Genomic DNA, 18,485 nt, shown 5'->3' with positions numbered 1-18,485 from the left:
CAGGGTCACACAGCTGGGAAGTGTCTGAGGCCAGATTTGAACCTAGGACCTCCCGTCTCTAGGCCTGGCACTCAATCCACTGAGCCACCCAGCTGCCCCCACCAATGGAGTTTTTAACGTGCCTTTGAAACTAAGCAAAGAGATTTCTGTTCAGCGCATGACAAACTGACCAGTTCCAGTTGCAGACTGTCCACCCAGTTTTCCCTTACACATCAACACATCTCTCTTGGAATCCTGCTTTTCAGTGTTCTTGGTCTCCATGTGGAAAAATGCTATCAGAGGTACTTGGCACTTGTTCCAGACACCTATTACACCAAGTAAGGAAAAACTAATATCCTTTAGCCCAAAAAAGGTCATAGTACCACAGATTTAGAGACAGAAGGGACCTTGGAAGTCCATCAAGACTAAACTCATTTTACAGAGGTGGAAACTGAGGCCCAGATCATTTAAGTCACTTGCCCAGGGTCACCCAGCTAGCAAATAGCTAAAGTGGGATTTGAACCTACATCTAATTGACTTTTACTCTATTCATGATTCCCCAGAATCTTTCCAACATACAGGTAGATAGAACCCTGAAGCAAAGGAGGGGTAAATTTCTGTAGAATCCTTGTATGACTCAGGCAAATCACTTAGCCATCTGGAGCTTTAATTTCTTCAAAAATAAAATGTTAAAAGTTTGCAAAAGACTTCCCTCACAATAACCTTGTGAGGTCTTATTGAATCATGCATCTTTATCTCCACTTAACAGATACAAAAAACCCGAAACTATTCTCAACCAAATTGTTTGTGCATTATCCCACGTCTAGTGAGAGGCTGAAATAATATTAGAACTCATTTTGCCTAAGAGCAAATAGGCATTTCATCCAAAAAGCCCCATGGCCTTCAAGAAAGGAAAGAAGTGGCCTATTAGTTGTGTTTTTAAAAATGGGAGATTCTTAAAGGATCTGGGGGACTGTAGGAGGAAAGCCTTAGGAGTGAGAGAAGGTAGGATAAAAATGGTGCCTGGAGCTCAATCCAGTTTGCCTAAACCAAAGATTGTATGAAGGAGTTACTCCTGGTGATCATGAGCTTACTCTTTATTTAACAGGCAGTTGGGAGCCACTATAGATGTTTGATTTGGAAGGGTGGTATGATAAGAATAATTCATTAATAAAATAAATTAATTAATAATATTACTCAGATGGTGGGGTGAAAGATGGATTAAAAAGAATAAATCGGAGGCAAAAAGATAGACTATTGTGATATGATAAGAATTATTCATTAATAAAATTAATTAATAAGATTACTCAGATGATAGGATAAAAGATGGATTAAAAAGAATAAATTGGAGGCAAGAAGATCAGTTGATAGCCTATTACAGTGGGTAGAGCTTGGGCTGTTGTAAGGAAGACTCATCTTCTTGAGTTCAAATCTGGCCTCAGACACTTAGTGGGACTCTGGGCAAGTCACTGAATCCTATTTGCTTTAGTTTCTTCATCAGTAAAATGAACTGGAGTAAGAAATGGTGAACCTCTCTAGTATCTATGCCAAGAAAATGCCAAATGAGGTCCTGAACGATTAGACATGACTGAAAAATGATTGAACAAGAGTATTATAATAGCCCAGGCAGAGAGATGAGGATCTGGATTGGGGCTGTTGGAATTAAGAAGACAGCAAGAGATGCTCTGTGAAATATACACTCCCAAATGCATGTTTATTGGGAGTTGATCAATGAAATCCAGGACAATTTAATGTTTCTCCCTCAATTAATTTGAGATTACAGGGTGTGGACCTTACCATAGGCTGAAAGTCCCTTCCCATGGAGATGGCCATGGACTATAATGCTTTACTAATTGGGTTTCTGGGATCTGAACTGTCTCCTGATGGTTGGTTATTGATTGAAGCTCCTGAAGATGGTGACATGGTCTACTGTTTTCTTTGTCCATACTGACTCTTAGGCTTCTAAACTAGAATGCTGTGATGTGTATGGTGTGGAAAATAGAAGTGACAACCACTGGTTTGGGGAAAGTGTCAGAGACTAAAAATGCTACAGAGGTAGAATTGGATGGGACTTCTCAACAGAGTGGATGTCAGGGGTGAGAGAGAGAGAGGGCCCTCTGGGCCCATATTGACTTAGAAAAATCACATATTGGTATTTTCTACGTTGTTATTGAATTCTAATTTGTTTTGTGAAACACTTACTAATTACATCTTAAGTTTGGTACTCTGGAGCTTTAAAGGTTGGCATGTGTGCATGGGCTATGAATCTGACATCTTTGGAATATAAAATGATATCTAAATTGTAAGCCTGGGGGACTGGGAGAATGGTGTTGTCTTTGCAAGTAATAGAAAAATTAGGAAGAAGAGAATGTTTTGGGGAAAAGATAGTCTGATTCTGAACGTGTCGAATTTAAGATATCTAAAAGACATTCAGTTTGAACTGTTCAATAGGCAGTGGGAGATGTGGGATAAGAAGTCAGCATAAAGATTAGACCTGGATGAGAAGATCTGGGAATCATTGGCAGAGGAATGATCATTGAGTCCATGAAAGCACATGAGATAACAAAGTGGAATAGTACAGAGAGACAAGAGAAAAGGACAGACCCTTTGGTGACACATAATTAGTGGGCAGAATGTGGAAGATCAAGCAAAGAAAACTAAGAAGTGGTTAAAAAGGCAGGAGGAGAACCAGGAGAGAGAAGTGCCAGGGAAACCTAGAGAGAAGACAATATCAGAATGATAGTGGTGGACCATGTCAAAGGTTGCAAAAAGGTCAAGGAGATGAGGATTGAGAAAAGGCCACTAGATTTTGCAATTAAGAAATCATTGATAACTTTGAAGAAGAAAATTCTGAATAAATGATGTCAGAAACCAGACTGCAGAGTAAAAAAGAGTGAGAAGAGAGGAAGTGGAAGTTCTGATTTTAGATAGCCTTCTTCAAGTCATAAAAGCACAGAGAAATAAGGGATGAGAGCTGGTCAGGATAGTTGGAAGTTTTTTGAGGATCGAGGAGACATAGTTCTATTGTAGATGGTAAGGAAGCAACCATTAGACAGGTAGAGATTGGAAATTAATGGAGAAGTGGGGATGATAGAGGGCAGATCTGCTGGAGAAGTTGGGCCAAAATGGGATCATTTGTATATATAAAGGATTTGCATATAAGAAGAAGAAAGAAAGAAAGAAAGAGTGGTAAAAATATGTCTGAGTGATATGAGGAGGGGACAAGGGGGAGCTGTTGACAAATGGCCAATTTTTTCAGTAAAATATGAAGCAAGTTTTTCAGCTTTTCAGAGAGAATGGAGGCAGGGGAACCTTAATAGGATAGGCTTGGGAAAACTTCTGTGGTGAGTGGGATGGTGAATTGATTAGGAAGATATAAAAGGATTGATTGATTTGCAGCAGTGAGGGCTACCAGTTATGAATGTGTAACAAAAGTTTGTAGTTGATCTAGTCAACATTGTTTCATGATTTTGTCTAGATTCATTTACCAGCCTGTGAATATGAGAGAAAGCAGCAGATGGAGGGAATATTCCAGGGATGAGGCTTGGAGAGGAAGATGAGTGACTGGATAAGGGGACAAGGGCACTTGAAAGAAGAGAACAGTGTAAAGTTGAATTGTTCCAACAAAGAATGGAGATGGAGAAGAGAGGAGAATGTAGCCAGTGTTGGTGTAATCTCCTGGGAAAGAACTGAGGGGTTTATAGATGGAGAACAAGGCTTTGGGTTGCAAGGGGAATGGCAACAGATTTATGATGAGATAAATTATCTTGAGAATACAGGAAGTAGAGAACATGGAAGAAGAATATTTGTGAGTGATGACAAGATCTAGGGTATGACCATCTTTGTGTGGAACTGAGGTGGAGTGAATTAGGTAAAATGGGAAATGGTAAAATGGTAAAATGAGGTAAAACGGGACACAAGTTGAGGAACTGAGATGTCAGGGTGTTTGAGGGAGTATCAATATGTATTAGGATTATGGAGTAGGACAGGAGAGAAAGACAGCCAGACACTGAACTGTCTGAGTAAAAGAGAATGTCCTAGATGTCTATAAATAAGCAGCTACCAGAATCGTGATTTGGTAGTAAATATAGATTGAAAAAATCTCAAAAGAGGAGATTTGTTAGAGACTGTGGTGGGAACAGCTAGGTGGCCCAGTGGATAGAGAGCTAGACCTGGAGACAAAAGGCTCCGGAATCAAATTTGAACTCAGATACTTCTTTAGCTGGGAAAGTCACAATCCCAATTACCTAGCCCTTACTGATGTGGGAGAAACACACCCAAGTCTGTAGCAGGATCACATTCCAAGAATGGGAGACTCAAACTCCATTCAGTTCAGAAGTAAGAAAAGAATTTTACTTGAAGAAGAGGTGGTTTATGGTGGCATAATAGCTGGTGGAATAGACTGGGGGCTAATCAGATAGACTTAAGGTTGATGGATAAGCCCAAGGACTAGTAGAGTAGCCTCTTTGGAGCTGATAGTATGGAGTAGCAGCTCCGCTTTAGTAGCAGCTTCCACCAAGGAGTGAAACTTTCCATACCCTGTGGATCAGAGTTGGCATATTTATTAGTCTGGTCCCTTAGCATCTCCCCTTCCTAACTCAGCTAGAGTTATGTTTTGGAGTTGATTGCCATAGGGATTAAAGAGTATATGTAAGATTAGGGGCCTCGATGTGCAGGTTCCATGTTCCTCCATTGTCTACCATTTGTCAGGGAGACATCGTGATGCCCTTCCAGAGTGGGAACATGGGGAGGGGATATGGTACATTGGAGGACCACTATAAGTAGCTAATTATTTCTAAAAACGATATAAACAATTGATAAAACAGAATGGGTACAAAGCTGCTGCCTAGCATAGAATGTTACTAATCTGGTATACAGAATGGAATTGAACAATCTACAATTCGTGCTTGACTAATGCTGAAACTACAGGTCTTGCAGTTGATGTTTAACTAGGTTAACTGTGAGAAATGCAAGGTTTCAGAGTATGATGGTTCTGATTCTGTTACTACTCCTTACTGCCCACTGACAGCTCACATCATTACCACTATTCTGCCAATAGTTAGCATTGATTCTAAGACAGAAGGTAAGACTTTTTTTTGTTTGTTTTTGTTTTTGTTTTAAAGAGAGATTGTGGTGGGATATCTTGGAAGTGGCAGTGGTGAGCAAAGAGAATTCTAAATCCCCCCACTTCAACTTTTGAGTGAGGGGTTTGAGTGAAAATGCACCAAATACTGAAAAGAACAGCAAGAAAATTGGTCATCAGGAGGGCACCAGGTTTCAGTGACCATAACAAGAAGGAAGGAGTAGAAAAGGAAAAGATTTAAGGTGAAAGCAAATTTGCTTTCTATGGAGCAATCATTCTAGAGGGCATGGTGGAAGGGCAGACACATCTGAAGAGAGAGGTTTAGGGGATAGCTTGGGAAGATAGGAATAAGGAAGCAAGTGAAGATGGGGAACAGGATTTATATATTGACAACCAGGGTTCAGAGTCACTCAGTGGGAATGATGGAAACGAGTTTGTTCATCATTAAAGAAAGTTATTAACATCCCTAGGGGCTCAGTCTAAGAGTGGAGACTTCTCAGGGCATTACGCATCAGAGCAGGTCCAGATAGGTACCTGGTACCATATAGTATGATGGAAAAGAAAAAATCCTTCAGAGAATCAGTTGATAATCATACAAAGAGGGACCAAAAAAATCTGGACCTTGTTCACCTTCCATGACATTGCTGGGTATTGCTCAGATGGTACAGGTTGGAAATGACTGGAAATACTTATTTACTATTCCTACAAAGTGCCTTTACTTGGCATAGAGGTTGGGGGGAGACCCAAAGTTTAATGAGTCTAAGAGGTCATTTGATGTTTTCTGTTTCTGTTTTTGTCCATGGGGCTTTTGTGAGTTCTTTGCCTATTATACATACAAAATTCCAGAGGCCAAGGAAAAGAAAAGGCTGCCTTATATTTGATCCCCATATTATACATTGAACACTTCTGTGGGAAGGGACTTTATTACTGACATTTAGGAAGGCAGAGACAGAAGCCATACCTAAGCTTTATGCACAAGATTTATCCTAAGTTTCTGGTTTTGGGTCATGAGTCAAAAAAAGAGAAACTGTTCCTTCTGGTGGGTCAGCACACCAGATCAGTCCTATATTTGTATGAGTGGGAATCCAGACTCTTTGGGGGTGACATTGGGTCAGCATATACACAGATAAGCATCCCACTCAGTCATTATCCTTCTGCCAGAATTACCCCCAGTGATCTACACCCCTAGCCAGAAACTAGCAAAATGGAGTGAGAATACCCAGATCCTCTTACAGCATTCCTCAAATCCCTCTGAAACACAGTGGTTCATGCTCCTTACATAGTAATCATAGCCTACTTTTCTTTCTTTATTGATTTACTCTAAGCAATATTGAACATCAGTCCAATCGACTGAACTTGCTTTGCAACTACTGGCATTTTCAAATAAATGAAATTCAACCCACAAAATGTCATAACCACTTTTCAGTCACTTCTTTTAAGTCTCATGTCAGGATTTTCTGTTTGTCCATGCCTTCTCATATGCTTTTGTGGTTGTAATTAGTGTGTGCTCTGTTCTTCCCCTTCATCTTTTTTCCCCTGCTTGGCACTATTTCATAATGGCCTTTCCATATTTATGTTCACCTTACTTATCAATCTTAATTGGATTTTCATATTCCATTATCATCAGAGTTCCTTGCTAAGACTGAAGGGGCTATGCAGAAGAATTAAATGAGATGATCGATGTTAAAAGCAATAGACTCCTTTATTTGGTGTTCTAGGAAGGACCAAAGGAGAATGCCACGTGATTTAGCTGGACACTCAGGGGTGTGGAAGGTCGGAATATCAAAAAAGGGCAACTGGACCACATGAGAAACGTCATACCAAGTTCAAGGACTTCCAAATCAGAACAAGAGATGTCATCAGAGAGCCTTGGGCATAGTGGTCTTCCGTCTATGGTAGGTGATGGGAATCCATGATAACTTTATAAGAAGTTACTCCCAGAGGCATGACTAAACACATTATGGTATGTGATTGTGATGGAATAATATTGCACAAAAAGAAATGATGAGCAAGATGATTTTGGAAAAACTTGGAAAGGCTTACATGAACTGATACAGAGTGAAGTGAGCAGAACCAGGAGAACATTGTACACAGTAACAGCAATATTGTATGATGGTCAGTTGTGAAATACTTAGCTACTCTCAGCAATATAATGATCCAGGGCAATTCTGAAGAATTCATGACAAAGAATTCTATCTCCACAGGGGAAAAAAATGGAATCTGAATATAGACCAAAACATACTATTTCACTTCATTTTATTTGTGTTTATATTTTTGTGTTTTGGTTTCATATGAGTATTCTCTCACAACAACAACCAATATGGAAATATATTTTGCATGAACATACATACATTATCCAAATCAAATTGTTTACCATCTCAGGGAAGGAGGAGGAAAGGGAGAGAGGGAGACAATTGGGATCTTATAACTTCAGGAAATGTGTGCAGAAAATTTTTATTACATGTAATTGGGAAAAAACATTTTTAAAAGTTATTCCCAGAACCTACCACCCAATTGTTCCATGTTCTAGAGAAGGGATGGTGGACCTTTTAGAGGGGCAGGTGATATGAGAAATGTCCTCAGGTATGGGTGGAGAAGGGGAGCAGATCAGCCTGGCCCCATGTCCCTTTGGCTTTCTAGTAATGAATTCTGGTGAATTTTGTGCTGGGGTGACAGCACATGTGCCCATAGAGAGGGCTTTGAGTGCCTCCTTTGGCATGTGTGCCATAGATTTTCCACCATGGTTCTAGGGTACTTCACAACACTCCTGGACCAAAGTTGCTCTAGTTCTATTTATAGAGAAAGGAAGAGTTCAATTCAGGTGGCTCTGAATGGTTCGCCATTTTTTGAATTTAGGGAAGCATCAATAAGCCAGGGTTCTAGAGAAAAAGGAAGAAGAAAAGAAAAGAGACAGCAAATGAAAGAAAGGGGCATGACTAAAGCATAGACAACTTGTTGTGTTAAAAAAAAAGGGGGGGGTAGGCTTGAAAAATATTATTTTCCACCTTAAAGCACTGCAGTTTGTTCAATCTGTCCCCAGCATGAATAGGTAGGATGCCAGGGGCTAGAATTTTACAGGCAGCCAGGTGGTGCAATAGATAGAACATTTGTCCTGAAGTCAGGATAACGTGACTTCAAATCCAGCCTCAGACCCTTTCAAAACCCAGTGGATTATGTTTCTATTTTTTCCAATTACAGTTGCACAAATATCTCTTAATTTTTGGATATTCTCAACAATGCAATAATTGAGTCAAAAGAATATGATTATTTTTGTAACATTTGCCCTATCTAATCAACTTGTCCCACAAAAGATGCTGTGAGTATAATTTCACCAGCAAAATATAAGTGTACGTATTTCTCTTCTTTCCTCCAGTACTGAATTTCATTGTTTTTAAATATTTTGTCTATTTTGCTAGATATTTTAATTTGGATCTCTTTGAACATCATTTCTTTTTCTTAAAATTAAGTCTTAAGACACAGCATAACTGTGTCTTAGTATCAGTTCCAAGATGGAAGAGCAGCAAGGGTCAGTTAGGTAAACAGGGTTAAGTTAACTTGCCCAGGGTCATATAGCTAGGAAGCATCTGAGGTCAAATTTGAACCCAAATCCTCCAATGCCAGACTTGGAGCTCTATCTATGCTATCTAACTGCCCCTTTAAATATTATTTCATAAGATAGAGCCAATCTTGGAGCCAGCCACTGACATACATTGACTGGGTGACCCAAAGCAAATAACTTAACCTCTCAATGTTTTGGACAACTCTCTAAGATAGTAAGTTTCAGAGAAGGTGATTTGTAGGTGATTTGTATAGGGTGATTCTCTATACCAAATGAACTCATAGGTCAAATTCCTGCTTCAAATCCAGCACTCTATCTTGCCTCACTCAGGGAACACAGCTTTTCTTCTATGAGGAAGAAGTAATCCTTCAGTTGAAGAGGATTCCAGTTGAATCCATAAAGCTAGAAATGATGTCCTGTGCAATGGAACTACATAGATCTGGACCTGGTAGTGCCAATAGGACCAATTGAACAATACTGAATATCAGCCACAAAAGCATCAATGTTTGTAATCCAAGAGAGTGGTGGGGACAGGCCTAGGACAATGACATTGCCAGAAGACATTAAAGGTTCAGCAGCATCAAAAATTATAATTTCCCCTCCATATGTGTGCCTTTGAAAGCTAGGTGGGGACCCTACATATTTGCCTCTCCTTCATGATCCCTTTTTGTATCCACTTTTCCCACTTACAGTGAGTCCTTGTGGGAATATATGTCCCAAATTTATGGGGGAGGTGGGGAAGAAAATGCATATCACTTTTATTTATCATGAATGTCTTTACTTTTACTAATTGTGCCCTATGTCTGACTTGAAAAGGTGAGCCTATTAGTAGGGGCTCTTGGCCCATGGTTTTGAATGGATTAAAGTACTTTGAACCTGGGTTAGCCTTGTCTGCAGTACCAATTGTGTGAGTGAGAGGGTGCCCCAAGGTATTGTATTAAATAGGAAAAGGAGCCATATCCTCTCCTCATTTAAGTTAAGTACATTACTTCATTTTCTTCCATCTTTTTATAGCTCCTTTTTTATGCTTAAGTCTATTATCCCCCTAGAATTCATTGAACATATGTTATGAAATGTGGATCTAAATACTTTTCCCACCAAATTGCTTACCAATTTTCTCCAAGTATATTTGTTGAATAATGAATTCTTTCTCTGGTTTTTATTTTCTATATATTTTTCAAAAGCTAATGTTTTATATATGTTTAGGATTCTTGTATTTCTATTATATTACAATGATCTCATTTCCTCCTTTTTTTTTTTTGCCCAGAACCAAGTGATTTTAATGATAACAACTTGGTTATATGTTTAAAGTTTGGGCATGAAAGACGACCACTCATTTTTGTTTTTAGCTTGCCTTTTGTTATTCTTGTCCTTTCCTTTTTCCAGATAGATTTAATTTTCATCTAATCCAGTTCTATGAAGATGTCCCTTGGTATTTTGATTGTTAGTGAAATACATATGTAGAATTAGCAAGACTGTCATTTTTACTTTGTTAATCAGACCCATCCATGAACATTGATTGTTGTTCCAATTATTTAGGTTTCTCTTTATTTCAGTAATTCTTTAGGTCATATGATTCTTAAATTGTTTCTAGGAGAGTTAATTCCCACATACTTGATTCTTTTCTTGTTATTTTAAATGAAGTTTTCTCTTTTATTATTTTTTTTGTTTTTGTTTTCTGGAATTTTATTAACATATTATGCTGCAGAATATCTGAAAAGGAAATAGAGGAGGATTTCTAGAGCTAGATTAACAAGTCTGAGACTGAGGCAAGTGAAGCCTTCAATGATTGATTATCAATATGGGGGGAGCTATGTGGCTCAGTGGTTTGAGAACCAGGTCTAGAGATTGGAGGTCCTGGGTTCAAATATGACCTCAGATACTGCCAACTGTGGGACCCTAAGTAAGTTACTTAACTTCCATTGCCTACCCTACCCCTCTTACTCAGCCTCACTTAAATCCAATTAATGCATGAATCAAGACATTACTTGGTGATATCACTGGTCATCTTCGAAAGTGAAGGAAGAGAAGGCAGCTAAGTGGCTCAGTAGATAACCAGACCTGGAAACAAAAGGTCCTGCGTTCAAAACTGGTCCTGGCTGTGTGATCCTGGGCAAGTCACTTGACACCAGCTACCTAGCCCTTACTAGCCTTGGAACCAATACTTAGCATTAATTATTAGACAGAAAGTAACAGTTTTTTAAAATGAAGGATGAGCAACAACAATATGTCCCTGAAATAGAAACAGGAATCCTAAAGCTCAGAGTGAGCTGTGACTGATGGAAAAAAGGAAAAGGCATAGAGAAGACATGAATTATCCTATGTTTTAGGAGAAAGAAGAGAATCAACAAAGGGATAGAATTGTGCTTATTGTGAATGGGAGAAGGATAACCGAATATTGAGATGTAGTAGAGGTGCTCAGTTCTCATTTTTATTATGTTTTCTCTGCCAAAAAGAATGATAATGGGGAGTTAATTCCAAAGAAAAGTAAAAAGATATGAAGCAAACATCTACACAGAAAGAGATAGAGTCAAGTCAACTGCTCCAGATAAACCATACCTATAGGCACTAGAAGAATTAGTGGATGATATTACTAAACCACTGTCAGTCATATTTGAAACATGGCAGAGAATAGGAGAGATGCTCCAGGACTAGAGAAGGTCAAGTGTCCTTATTTTTTTTTTTTTAAATATATTTTATTTGGTCATTTCCAAGCATTATTCGTTAAAGACATAGATCATTTTCTTTTCCTCCCCCCCCCCCAACCCCCCATAGCCGACGCGTAAGTCCACTGGGCATTAGATGTTTTCTTGATTTGAACCCATTGCTTTGTTGATAGTATTTGCATTAGAGTGTTCATTTAGAGTCTATCCTCTGTCATGTCCCCTCAATCTTTGTATTCAGGCAGTTGCTTTTTCTCGGTGTTTCCACTCCCATAGTTTGTCCTTTGCTTATGAATGGTGTTTTTTTCTCCTGGGTCCCTGCAAGTTGTTCAGGGACATTACACCACCACTAATGGAGAAGTCCATTACGTTCGATGATACCACAGTGTATTAGTCTCTGTGTACAATGTTCTCCTGGTTCTGCTCCTCTCGCTCTGCATCACTTCCTGGAGGTTGTTCCAGTCTCCATGGAACTTCTCCACTTTATTATTCCTTTTAGCACAATAGTACTCCATCACCAACATATACCACAGTTTGTTCAGCCATTCCCCAATTGATGGGCATCCCCTCATTTTCCAGTTTTGGGCCACCACAAAGAGCGCAGCTATGAATATTTTTGTACAAGTCTTTGTGTCCATTATCTCTTTGGGGTATAGACCCAGCAGTGCTATGGCTGGGTCAAAGGGTAGATATTCTTTTGTCGCCCTTTGGGCATAGTTCCAAATTGCCCTCCAGAATGGTTGGATCAGTTCACAGCTCCACCAGCAATGAATTAATGTCCCTACTTTGCCACATCCCCTCCAGCATTCATTACTTTCCTTTGCTGTTATGTTAGCCAATCTGCTAGGTGTGAGGTGATACCTCAGAGTTGTTTTGATTTGCATCTCTCTGATTATAAGAGATGTAGAACACTTCTTCATGTGCTTGTTAATAGTTTTGATTTCTTTATCTGAGAACTGCCTATCCATTTCCCTTGCCCATTTATCAATTGGAGAATGGCTTGATTTTGTGTACAATTGATTTAGCTCTTTATAAATATGAGTAATTAAACCTTTGTCAGAGGTTTCTATGAAGATTTTTTCCCAATTTGTTGTTTCCCTTCTGATTTTAGTTATATTGGTTTTGTTTGTACAAAAGCTTTTTAGTTTGATGTAGTCAAAATTATTTATTTTACATTTTGTGATTCTTTCTATATCTTGCTTGGTTTTAAAGCCTTTCCCCTCCCAAAGGTCTGACATGTATACTATTCTGTGTTTACCCAATTTACTTATGGTTTCCTTCTTTATGTTTAAGTCACTCACCCATTTTGAATTTATCTTGGTGTAGGGTGTGAGGTGTTGATCTATTCCTAGTCTCTCCCACACTGTCTTCCAATTTTCCCAGCAGTTTTTATGAAATAGTGGATTTTTGTCCCAAAAGCTGGGATCTTTGGGTTTATCGTATACTGTCTTGCTGAGGTCGCTTTCCCCCAGTCTATTCCACTGATCTTCCTTTCTATTTCTTAGCCAGTACCAAATTGTTTTGATGACTGCTGCTTTGTAATATAGTTTTAGGTCAGGGACTGCAAGGCCCCCATCATATGTGTTTTTTTTCATTATTTCCCTGGATATCCTTGATCTTTTGTTCTTCCAAATGAACTTTGTTATGGTTTTTTCTAAATCAGTGAAGAAGTATTTTGGTAGTTCAATGGGTATGGCACTAAATAGATAAATAAGTTTGGGTAGGATGGTCATTTTTATTATATTGGCTCGTCCTATCCATGAGCAGTTAATGTTTTTCCATTTGTTCAAGTCTAGTTTTAGTTGTGTGGCGAGTGTTTTGTAGTTGTGTTCATATAGTTCCTGTGTTTGTCTTGGGAGGTAGATTCCTAGGTATTTTATTTTGTCTAAGGTGATTTTGAATGGGATTTCTCTTTCTAGTTCTTGCTGCTGAGCTGTGTTGGAGATATATAGAAAAGCTGATGATTTATGTGGGTTTATTTTGTATCCTGCAACTTTGCTAAAGTTGTTGATTATTTCAATTAGCTTTTTGGTTGAATCTCTAGGATTCTTTAAGTAGACCATCATGTCATCCGCAAAGAGTGATAACTTGGTCTCCTCCTTGCCTATTTTGATGCCTTCAATTCCTTTATCTTCTCTAATTGCTACTGCTAGTGTTTCTAGTACAATGTCAAATAGTAGAGGTGATAATGGGCATCCTTGTTTCACTCCTGATCTTATTGGGAATGCATCTAGTTTATCCCCATTGCAGATGATATTAGCTGTTGGTTTTAGATATATACTGTTTATTATTTTTAGGAATGACCCTTCTATTCCTATGCTTTCTAGTGTTTTTAATAGGAATGGGTGTTGTATTTTATCAAAGGCTTTTTCTGCATCTATTGAAATAATCATGTGATTCTTGCTAGTTTGCTTGTTGATGTGGTCAATTATGTGGATGGTTTTCCTAATGTTGAACCAGCCCTGCATCCCTGGTATGAATCCTACTTGATCATGGTGAATGATCCTTCTGATCACTTGCTGGAGTCTTTTTGCTAGTATCCTATTTAAGATTTTTGCATCTATATTCATTAGGGAGATTGGCCTATAGTTTTCTTTCTCTGTTTTTGACCTGCCTGGTTTTGGAATCAGTACCATGTTTGTGTCGTAAAAGGAGTTTGGTAGAACTCCCTCTTTGCTTATTATGTCAAATAGTTTGTATAGTATTGGGATTAACTGTTCTCTGAATGTTTGATAGAATTCACAGGTGAATCCATCAGGCCCTGGGGACTTTTTCTTAGGAAGTTCTTTGATGGCTTGTTGGATTTCAATTTCTGATATGGGATTATTTAGGAATTCTATTTCCTCTTCTGTTAGTCTAGGCAGTTTGTATTTTTGTATATATTCATCCATTTCTCCTAAATTGGTGTATTTATTGCCATATAATTGGGCAAAGTAATTTCTAATGATTGCCTTAATTTCCTCCTCATTGGAGGTGCTGTCCCCCTTTTCATCTTTAATGCTGTGAATTTGCTTTTCTTCCTTCCTTTTTTTAACTAGATTGACCAGTACCTTGTCTATTTTGTTTGTTTTTTCAAAGTACCAGCTTCTTGTCTCATTTATTAAATCAATAGTTCTATCACTTTCGATTTTATTAATTTCTCCCTTAATTTTTAGGATTTCTAATTTGGTTTTCTGCTGGGGGTTTTTAATTTGATCGCTTTCCAGTTTTTTCATTTGCATTTCCAATTGATTGATCTCTGCTCTCCCTTGTTTGTTAATATAAGCATTCAGGGATATGAATTTACCTCTGATTACCGCTTTGGCTGCATCCCAAAAGGTTTGGAAGGATGTTTCGCCATTGTCATTTTCCTCGATGAAATTATTAATTGTTTCTATGATTTCTTCTTTAACTAAACGGTTTTGGAGTATCATATTGTTTAATTTCCAATTGGTTTTAGATTTGGTTTTCCATGTACCATTACTAATCATTATTTTTATTGCCTTGTGATCTGAGAAGGCTGCATTCATTATTTCTGCTTTTCTGCATTTGTGTGCTATGTTTCTGTGACCTAATGTATGGTCAATTTTTGTGAATGTGCCATGTGGTGCTGAGAAGAAGGTGTATTCCTTTTTATCCCTATTTATTTTTCTCCATATGTCTATTAATTCTAATTTTTCTAAGATTTCATTCACTTCTTTTACCTCTTTCTTATTTATTTTTTGATTTGATTTATCTAAATTTGATAATGGTTGGTTTAAGTCTCCCACTAGTATGGTTTTATTGTCTATTTCTTCCTTCAATTCTCCTAGTTTCTCCATTAGAAATTTGGGTGCTATATTATTTGGTGCATACATATTGATTAATGATATTTCCTCATTGTCTATAGTCCCTTTTAACAAAATATAATTACCTTCCCTATCCCTTTTGATCAGGTCTATTTTTGCATTGGCTTTATCAGATATCATGATTACCACTCCTGCCTTCTTTCTATCAGTTGAAGCCCAGAAGGTCTTACTCCATCCTTTAATTCTGACCTTGTGGGTGTCAACCCGCCTCATGTGTGTTTCTTGAAGACAACATATGGTAGGGTTTTGGATTCTAATCCATTCTGCTATTCGTCTACGTTTTATGGGTGAGTTCATCCCATTCACGTTCAAAGTTATGATTGTCATTTGTGGACTCCCTGGCATTTTGATTGCCTTCCCTAATTCTAACCTTTTCTTCTTCGGCTCTACCTTTTAGTCCAGTGATTTACTTTGAAACAGTCCCCCTTGTCCCCTCCCTTGATGTTTCCCTTTTTAGTCCCTCCCTTTTTGTTCCCTCCCCCTCCCCCCTCTCTTACCCTCCCTTTTTGTTCTCCCTCTCCCCCTCCCCCCCTTGGTTTTCCCTTCTCCTTACCCTTGTTGGGTAAGATAGAATTCAAGATCCCAATGGATCTGGAGGTTTTTCCCTCTCAGAGCTGATTTCCCTGAGATTGAGGTTTAAGTAACCCCCCCCCTCTCTTCCTCTCCTTCTTATAGGAGTTTTCTTCCCCTCCCCTTCCCATGTGAATCTTTGTGTGAGAATGATTATTCTATTTGGTCTTTCTTTACCCCCTATTTATACATTACATTTTCCCCACATGTTAGTATACATAGGTTGATACAAATGTAGTCCTTATAGAAGAGAGTTTGAGTAAAAGAAGAAGATAACATTTTCCCCTTTCCTTAATATTTACCTTTTCAGGTATTCCTTGCTCTTTGATTTTCGGTATCAAACTTTCCACAGAGCTCTGGTCTTTTCTTTGCAAAAAGTTGGAAGTCTTCTATTTTGTTGAATGCCCATACTTTCCCTTGGAAGTATATAGTCAGTTTTGCTGGGTAGCTGATTCTTGGTTGGAGACCCAGCTCTCTTGCCTTTCTGAAGATCATGTTCCATGCCTTACGATCATTCAGAGTAGAACTTGCAAGGTCTTGGGTGACCCTGATTGGCATTCCTTTATATCTAAATTGTCTTTTTCTGGCTTCCTGTAGGATTTTTTCTTTTGTTTGATAGCTTTGGAATTTGGCAATTACATTCCTGGGAGTTGTCTTTTGGGGGTTTAGTGTAGAAGGTGTTCTGTGAGCTCTGTCAGTGGCTGTATTGCCCCCTTGTTCTAGAATCTCTGGGCAATTTTCTTTGATTATATCTTGTATCACCATGTCCAGTTTGGTGTTTATTTCTGGCTTATCTGGGAGTCCAATTATTCTTAAATTATCCCTTCTCCCCCTATTTTCCAGATCTATCACCTTGTCGGTGAGATATTTTATGTTCTCTTCTAATTTCTTGGTATTTTGGCTTTGCTTTATTGATTCTTGCTCTTTTACACGATCGTTGTCTTCCAGCTGCCTGATTCTGGCCTTTAAAGCCTGGTTTTCTTTTACAGTTTGGTCAAACTGGTTTTGTAGATGCGTGAATTTCTTTTGCATTATTTCCAACTTTTCCTCCCAGAAGGCTTCCATCTTTTTGGTCATTTCTGATTCAAATTCTTCATAGGTTTGTGGAGAGTTTCCATTTCCTTTGGAAGGTTTTGGAGCATTTTCTTTTATATCATCTTCTGTCTGCTCTGTATTTTGTATTTTGGCTCCATAGAATGTGTCCAAAGTCGCCCCTTTCTTCTTATTTTTCTTGGTATTTTGGGGCTTCTGTGGTTCTGTGGAGTTTGTCATCTCTGAATGTGGAGGATTAGTTTTTCTTGTCTCTTTCTGGTGTTCAGAGGCAGTCCTGGGCAGATAGTTCTATGGGCTTTCCCTGGGTTAAACTGAATATGCCTCACTGGAACTGGAATGGAAGGGTCGGACCACGAGGCCACACTCTCCCCCCAGCTCGCTTTCCGGAAGTTGCCTTCAGAATCGCTGGCCGTGAGGCTGTTTCGCAGGCCTGCGGGGGGATGGGCTGCCGCTTCCCCAAGCTCCGAGAGCACAGACTTTCACTGAGACTTGGATAGCAGGATCCAGCCCGTGAGGCTGTCTTGCCCGCCCTGAGGGTTGCTGTTGTTTTGACCAGCTCTCTGCAGCGGAAGCCCCAGGCAGTAACTTTCACCGGGACTGTAGAAGGCCCTGAGGGTTGTTGTTTCCGAGGACCCTGCTCTCTGAGCCGGCCGGGCTGCGGCTTCCGGGAGCCTTGGACTCTGCGCTCCTACCCCTGAGGTCCGAGTGATCTCGGGTTCTGGCTTTTAAGGGGAGCCGTACCTTTTGAACCGGGTCCAGGTCCAGGAGGAGGGTTCCCAGGGTCTGTGCTGTTGATCGTTTTGAATTTCGGCGCCTTAGGAGCTTATCGTTTGAGATTGGTCGGGAAGGGTTTTCCGGAGATCTGAGCTTTAGCTTTCTCTAAGCCGCCATCTTAACCGGAAGTCCCTTATTTTTTTAATGGAAGTCTTCAGACTATAAGTTCTGCAGCTTGGCTTCAATTCCTGGGGAAATTTTATGATGAATCATTGAAGAGATGGTTAGTAAACATCTTTTAAAAGAAGAAAACGGTGATTACGAAGTTCCAGAGAGGAAGGTTTTTCCAAAAAACGTCATGCCAAACTAATTTCATTTCTATTTTGACAAGGCTACTTAATTAGTAGACTGGGACAATTCTATAATTATAGTAAATTGTGGCCCCAAGGGAGACGTCCTTCCACAAGGTCCCTAGTTCTGGGATCACACAGAGCATGGCTCATCCTGGGAGGAGGTGGAGCCAACAATCCTTTGCTCCCTCTGGCTCATGATACTTTGATCCTAGATCTGAGGAAAATCTCCTAAATAAAGCTTAGGTCTGGCTCATATCTAGATTTTCCCCAAAAGGGATTAGCAAGGATGCCTTCTAGAAAAAAAAGTACCCAATGTATACAATAAATATTATGGGTAGAGTAGCTATTTATTTCCTTCACCACAAAAGAAATGTTTCAGTGATATGACTCATAAACCTGCATAAACAAATATTCAAAACATAAAACAATAACCTGTCACACTCATTGTCTCCTGGGAAGTAAAGACAACTCTAAGGGACTGGTGAAATAACTGGAACTATTGTTTATTTCACATGTATTATAGATCCATAAAGCCCTGAGACAGATTTTTTTTTGGCCAACTAGTCAGGATTCTCTAGTCTTCTCTGATTCAGTATTCCCTCTGCTGCTCATCTCAAGGAAACAGTGTAGTTGCAGGAGGTACCTCCTGCTAGTCAGCTAAAAAGGAATCAGGAACCTTAGACC

This window comes from Monodelphis domestica, chromosome 2, assembly GCF_027887165.1.
Source record: "Monodelphis domestica isolate mMonDom1 chromosome 2, mMonDom1.pri, whole genome shotgun sequence".
Taxonomy (NCBI): domain Eukaryota; kingdom Metazoa; phylum Chordata; class Mammalia; order Didelphimorphia; family Didelphidae; genus Monodelphis; species Monodelphis domestica.
Note: the sequence above shows the minus strand (reverse complement) of the source record.